Source organism: Limulus polyphemus, unplaced genomic scaffold (genome assembly GCF_000517525.1).
Source record: "Limulus polyphemus unplaced genomic scaffold, Limulus_polyphemus-2.1.2 Scaffold295, whole genome shotgun sequence".
Taxonomy (NCBI): domain Eukaryota; kingdom Metazoa; phylum Arthropoda; class Merostomata; order Xiphosura; family Limulidae; genus Limulus; species Limulus polyphemus.
Genome location: NW_013665905.1, coordinates 266,821 through 274,256, shown reverse-complemented (window position 1 = coordinate 274,256; position 7,436 = coordinate 266,821).

Genomic DNA, 7,436 nt, shown 5'->3' with positions numbered 1-7,436 from the left:
TTGTTGTTGTTATCAAATAAAACTTGTCATACTGCAGTAATTTTCTTTCTTTAACATCTTGTCGCCCCCCCCCCCAGTGGCACAGCGGTATGTCTGCGGACTTACAACGCTAGAATCCGGGTTTCGATACCCGTGGTGGGCAGAGCACGGATAGCCCATTGTGTAGCTTTGTGCCATAAATTCAAACAAACAAACAAAAACATCTTGTCAGTAAAGCTGATTCATCATATCTAATATTATCCTGTAAATAAAGACCAGTATTTTATGCTTTAAGTTTCAAAATTCTAAGAGTGTTGTCAATAATCACACAGTATAACTGAGGATAGAATATTCAAGAATGTATTCTAATTGTATGTTTAGGACGACATTTCCGGTGTCGTATATACGACATAATCCATCAAGTAACTCAAACAAGGCTTGGAAGTCAGGGCGCTCGGCTTGTAATCTGCGGATCACAAAATCGAACCTCGTCTCCAAACATTCACGTTCTTTCATCCGTGAGAGCGTTATAAAGTGAAGGTCAAACCCACTATTCGTTAGTAAAATGTATCCCAAGATTTGGCATTGAGCGATGTTGACTATCTATCTACTATTTATCTAATATCCAATAATTATTTTTTAACTCGGCGTAACGGTCATATTCAATTAGCTAGTTTAGGCGTTGTTGCAATTCTATAATGCTAATGGTTTATTGTCATTTATTAAAATAAAAACAAAAGGTTGAATAAGTGGTTGATTGTTTATGAACAGGAAATATAAAGTTACCAAGGGTATTTCTATTCATCGAGGCTTACAAAGAATAATAAATATATTGCATTGTCAAATACCGTGAGAAATGAAATAAGGAAGCAAACGCAGAAAGGTAGATTCTGCTATAAAAATAATCTGATATATATAAAAGCCAGTTGGCTTTTGGTAACTTTCCGTTCACCTTTGTCGCTTAGCAACAAAATTATGACCTGTATTGTTGTCTTAAGAATGTTCTCGAGGGCTAGCACTTATTTTAGATCGTTTTTCGTTTTAATTTATGCATACACTTAGCTTGCCGTAGACGTTTCGAAGTTCTTGGCGAGTTCTAAAAACATTTAAATTAGAGATTAGTGACCATAATTTGTACATTTTTATTAGGTTTTCGTGAAGTTTTAAGTTTTATTATTACTTCTTTTTTTTCTTTCTCTCTCCGAAACGTATTGCTACTAGTTTAATTAATAATGCTGTTTGAAATTAATTATTTTGGTTAAAACTTTGTGATTAAATTTTTATTATAAACCTTAAGCCTATTGGTTTTGGGTGCTTTATCTTCTTTCAGCGTTTAAATCGTAAATTTTAAGTTATATGACGTAATTTAAAAAATACGTTCTGATACGTGTGAAATATCAATGGATTTATGAAATCTTTCACTTACCTCTCAATACGTGATTTTTTTCATTTATGATGGAGAGGCAAGTTTGGCGAAGAAATCTTGCTGAAGGAAGGGCGTTGAAACGGATTAAAAAATTACAAACCGTTTCATTTTTTGACGATTCAGGCAAAGCCAGTTATGATATAGAACACTGTCAAGTATACGCCAAAGCCGTATACGCTGAAGTTATTAAACAAGTAAGAAGTTATTCTAGAATATTCGACGCTTACTTATGCAACGGACACTAACCCTTAAAACGCTTAAAACTACAAAAAGTCATTTCAAAACATATCCCATAATGCCTCAAATGAACAATATCTTGCTTGCGCTCGTGGCTTTAAGAAGAATAGATGAGAAAGATTTAAATTTTAAAAATCAACTCCCATCCAACAGGATGTAGTCTCTCCATTCTGTCCAAGTATATAGGTCAAACAAGATAGCTGGTCAGCCTCACAGATGGACACTACTCTCCAATATCGGTATTTTGTTCGTATGATGGACCAGGGAGGGTCAGGTTCATGGTGACCTCTTCCTCCTTTCCGGACTGTGATTTACTACCGGTGAATGTTGGTGTTGATACAACATGAGGGTTGGAGTAAACCGCACTTGCTCCGACCCCTGTCAGGCAATGTCCATGTAGGTATCGACAGTTACATTCTGTGTTTTCCACTATATCCCTAGAATCTGTTCCATAATGCACACACAACACATTTCACTAGTTAGAGGCTAATCGAATGAATTTTACATGAAATACCCTATTAAATGTATTGTTCTTAGGTTTAACTATTGTAGGGTTTTAGAGTTTAGTAATAGGTGGCCTTATTACATCTTTATTTCTAAAGTATATGTTCACAGGTGAGAGGTGCTTAGGTCTACTTCCATCATGTATGTAGTAGCGATCAAGTTCGCAGAGTAGATCATTCTTTTGCCAATTTTTTGCAAAGTGATTTATAGTATTATGCAAGAGTCTGTCGGCTATTGTTTGTATGTTTGCATATCTGTGCATGAATTTGGATGAGGTACTGCGGGGGACTTTATATGCTGTTGTGATAAGTGAGTTTTGTACAGATTGTAGCTTATTTATATGCTTGGGATCTATGTTTATCCATGCAGGACTGGCGTATTCTATTACGGGACGTATATATATGTTTTGTATATTTTAATAATGTTGTCAGGTGATGTTCCTTGGTTTTTGCCTGTTAGATTTTTTTGCATAATTTATGCGTTTCCAGATTTTTGTTAATATATTATTTGTATGTTTTACCCATGTCCAGATGGACACAGTTTTGTTTATTTGTTTGTTTTGTATTTCGCCCAAAGTAGAACGAGGGATAACTGCGCTAGCCGTCCCTAATTTTAGCAGTGACAGACTAGAGCTACTTTAGCTACTCTTTACTAACGAATAATAGGATTGACTGTCACGTTATAACGCCCCAGTGGGTAAAAGGGCAAGCATGTTTGGTGACGGAGTTCTATTCTGCGACCTTAGTTTGCAAATCGAGCTTTATAACTTCTAGTCCTGACAGACACAGTCACAAAAAAAAATGTCAAAACAAAACTATGCTCGCTCACTTGCCGCTTTATTATGAAATTAAACTTTATAATATTTATTGTATTATTAGAAAAGAAAATACTTAATATAACGTTGGGTCAACACCTTCAGTTTATAATAAAATGCGACTATTTGTGTTCAGGTGGCAACTATCCTCACAGCAAATAATGTTAGATTATATTACATTAAAATCCTCTAACTTACTATTTAGGATTTCAAGAAAGATAGATATTAATATTCTATAGCTTCTCGCGAAATTATCTTTCCTCATCAAAACGATAAATAGCTTAAGGTGTTGATTTTGTTGTTGTTTTGTTTTTTGTGCTTCCTTAGGGAGGTGTCTAGCACGATTTCTTTGCTAGCTATATAAGTTCTGAATAACGGATATCTAATCTTGTTTCGAAGGTCGATACGAAAGAAAAAAGAAAGAAACCAAGGCCCTCACGTTGGAGTAAGATGAAATAGTACACCATCTACATGGAATCCCAGTAAAGGAATTCATCTTTGTCGAAATAATATAATTATTGTTCCATTCTTTAGCAAAAACCTTGAAAACTTAGTATAAGTCAATGTAGAAGAAAACAACACATCTAACGGATCCTTAAAACACGCCTTATTTTCTATAACGAGTCTTTGGAATAAATAAATATTAAATTAAGTGCAACTACCGTGTTCCTTGTACTCGTATGAAACACAATAATAGGCATAAATAGTTGTTGTTTTCTCAGTGCAAAGCTTCACAATGGGCTATCTGCACTTTGCCAACCGCGGTAATCGAGCTCCTTATTTTAGCGCTGTAAGTCCATACATTTACCACTGACCCACCGGAGGACTAGAAATAAAGATACGTCAGTTTACTTTTTGTATATGATTCTGTTTTATATGTAGAGTCAGCTAAGTTGTTCTTTGAGACTCTGTATCGAGATAGTTTGCACAAAATATTCAATACATATGTTCTTAGTTTTGTATTGAATTCCAATATAGTGTTTTTTTTTCTAGATACAAACTTTGACGAGAGTATTAAATTAAAAAGGGTGGTTATTGTTAATGTGATCCATACCTGTTTCTACCTAACGTTTAATAGTCGCAAGTTTATATGGCATTTCAGTATACAGAGTCATCCAACACTGAACCTTTAAATAACAAAGTAAAAAAAGTTTTTCTGAAGTTTTTATTTATATCAGATTTAGCGGTTAATGTACTGTTATTTTATTTTGCGGAGTATGAAAGCAAGCAAAAACTTGAGAATTGGAATTTTCTAACCTGAACGGAATCTTCTATTCGCGAGGCTAGACGGTCAGCGATCTCTATAATTCGAGTATAGTCGTCCCTAATTTTTAACTATATAGATCAAATGCTTTTCATATTCTGTAGATCAGAGTGATAACATCGCGGCCGTCAACTAGTTGATATTAAATATTTCTGTTCGTAAGCGTTTTAGCCGGGTGTGGTCAAACAGTGTTTCATGTTGCGAGTGTAAGGATCCGAGATTCGAGACATGATGTTGCCGAACAAGATCCACACTTTCAGTTGTGTACATGTTATAAAAGTGACAGCCAATCTAGTTTTTTAGTTCAAAAAGCTGGATAAGGCTTTGTGTGACGACAAACATAATGAGTTTAAAAAACCAATGATGCTATAACTGATAAAAAATATTGTATTTCAATTTATATAGCAATGTTAACAGTGACTGGAATGATGTGTGTGCGCTGTGTTGTTTAGTATAACTATTGGATCCATTTGCACATTTTTAATTTCTTAGTGTGTATTTTATTTATAAAATTGAATTGTTACAAGAAGAAATGATTACGTTCTTTGCAAACCTTTAAAAACGAATATCGAGGGTGGGGATCCTGAGTTGTATTTTAATATACAAAGAGTTAATTATTTATAGAAATTTTTTTAGTAAGACAAGGAAAAAGCGCAATTAATCACACTAACTTGTCTGCAACACGTTTTAAACTCGGCTAAGGTTAGTTTTGGTTATCAGAGCAACATGTCGATCAAACCTCCTAAAGTATTGAATAAGCATCTGGTGAAAAAGTGCCACAGTTATTTTGGAAGTCATGACCCATGAAATCAGAGCGTTGAGTGTCCTATTAATCATAAAAGTGGGTCAAAAAGAGACACTAGATCCGATATCGCATCAGTTTTCTTCACTTTTAAAGAAATAGTGTCCTCCGATGGTTCACCAGTAAGATTTATGTCTTATAAAGCTAAATTCGGGGTTTGATTCCCTTCGGTGGACACAGCGCAGGTAACCCATTGTGTAACTTTGCACTTAAAAACAAATAAGTGGTGTAATAGAAATTTAAATCAGTTTATTAGATCTTTTCAGACGATTTCAAATAATTTGGTAGTTGATTGTATTCGATGAACTATTTAGACTTCCCAAGGTACTGAAGCTTTACTTATGAGTAAGAACCAGATTCAGAGAAGGTAAAGTAATTAATCAGTGTGAAAGAGAGTGGGTCTATCCCACCCACACCGAATTCAGTCATATAAAGCTACTTTTAGTCTATGTGAAACGCGCAGGCACAAGACAAGGTCGCCCAGTCGCAACCTCAATCAACCTACTCGACACAAAGAATTAGAACAAGAACAGTCAGGGGCTTGGCTAGGCTAGATTCCGCGTAAGAATTACAGTATTCATGCTATATACGTTATTTGGTATTTCTAGCAATGCCACACCCATATGAAGGTCATACTTGTTAAAAACATCAGATATCACGAGATTCTCTTCGTCATGACAGGAATACTATCATGATATTTTTCCATTTATGAACGTTATATTTTAAGATCTGTGCAAGAACTCAGCTATCAGTATATCAGAGCTATCGTGATATCTGACGTAATAAAACTGAACCGAGTTCTTGCTGTCGTGTTATTAATTAACTGTTTTAGATAATAAAAAGGACATAATTCAAACTTACCTACAAACTTATCACACGTTTATTGTACTTTATATAAGAAATTTTCCTAGTAAAGGAAAATTACTTCTAGTGTGGAACAAACAAGTATTCCTTGTAGTATTTTATAAAATGAGTTTGATTCCGTGTGAAATACTGCAGTGAAACTGCCGCTAGGGGGTTATTACTTGAACTGTGTTCGTAATGAGTTGAACACGATATTTCTGAATTGGTAGGCTCTTTTTCCTAAATATTCTGAGTTAGGCTTACAGCAGAAATGTTATGTTACCTTTAGATAATCTAACACCAACGATAAAGAATCCCATTCAGATTCTCGTAACACTAACTCCCACTTCGTCCTCAATATATATAATTATTCAAAATATAAAACAAATTAAGATAAAAAGGGGAAAAATTCATTCAGTATCATTTCTTAAATGCAAATCCAAGATGTGCATGAAATTTAGTAATATAAAGACTATATTGACATATAAGAAAAAACAACAACTGTAGATTAATGCCTTCAATTTTGGTGCAGTTTTCTGTAATTTATATTTTTCTTACCAATGTGTCTGGGGAGAAGTGCATTAATTCGTGGTTTGGACCTGTTTACAAGGGGAATATCAAAGTTTAAAAATTACCTTGTACACAATTGATTATAATATGTGCCCCCAGTGGCACAGCGGTATGTCTGCGGGCTTACAACGCTAGAATCCGGGTTTCAATACCCGTGGTGGGTAGAGCACAGATAGTCCATTGTGTAGCTTTGTGTTTAATTACAAACAAACAAACAATTATAATATGTGCAACTTATTAACAATTATTTTCTGTGAGAGGAGTTCCCCCGGATGACCAGTCTACAAACTTTGACAGTGGTAGTGGCAATACTGCATTGTGGGATATCTTAGAGGTGATATTTTTTTCTTCCCGTGATTGTGTTGATCAGTCTTTGATCTGCGTTGTAGATAGGTACCTTTGAAATTTGTGTTTCCGGGACTTATCGCTCATAGCGCTACGGTACACATGTGCAAATCGTTTATATAAAGCACGACTAAAACGAATTAAAACCTGATGAAACGCTGTTAACACGTATAACATTTGTTCAACAGACAAGTAATCCAAGAAACATTCACATTCTTTATCTACCTTATTTAGACGAACATGATTTAGAAATTGACGTGAATATTACTAACAAACAAGGCTACATCAGACAAAACTGTCACCTCTGTTGGGCTTTTGGTCGTCTCTTTGTTTCGAAATGTGATTTGTGTCCAACAAGGATATTGGTGGTGCGCACATAATCTAAACATTTATGAATGCCTAAACACGTTTTCGCGAAAAAGGTCTATATAGACAGTTAGGTTAAAGTGAAAGGTAACTACTTTTCATGTATAATGCAATAGAATTCTCTATTATAATTTGTTTAACTTATTTTCACTGTTCTTCAGTTCAGCCCCCAGTGGCTCAGCGGTAAGTCTGAAGACTTATAACGCTACAGATGGGGTTTCGATACCCGTAGTAGGCACAGCACATATACCTCATTGTGTAGCTTTGTGCTTGATAGCAAACATAA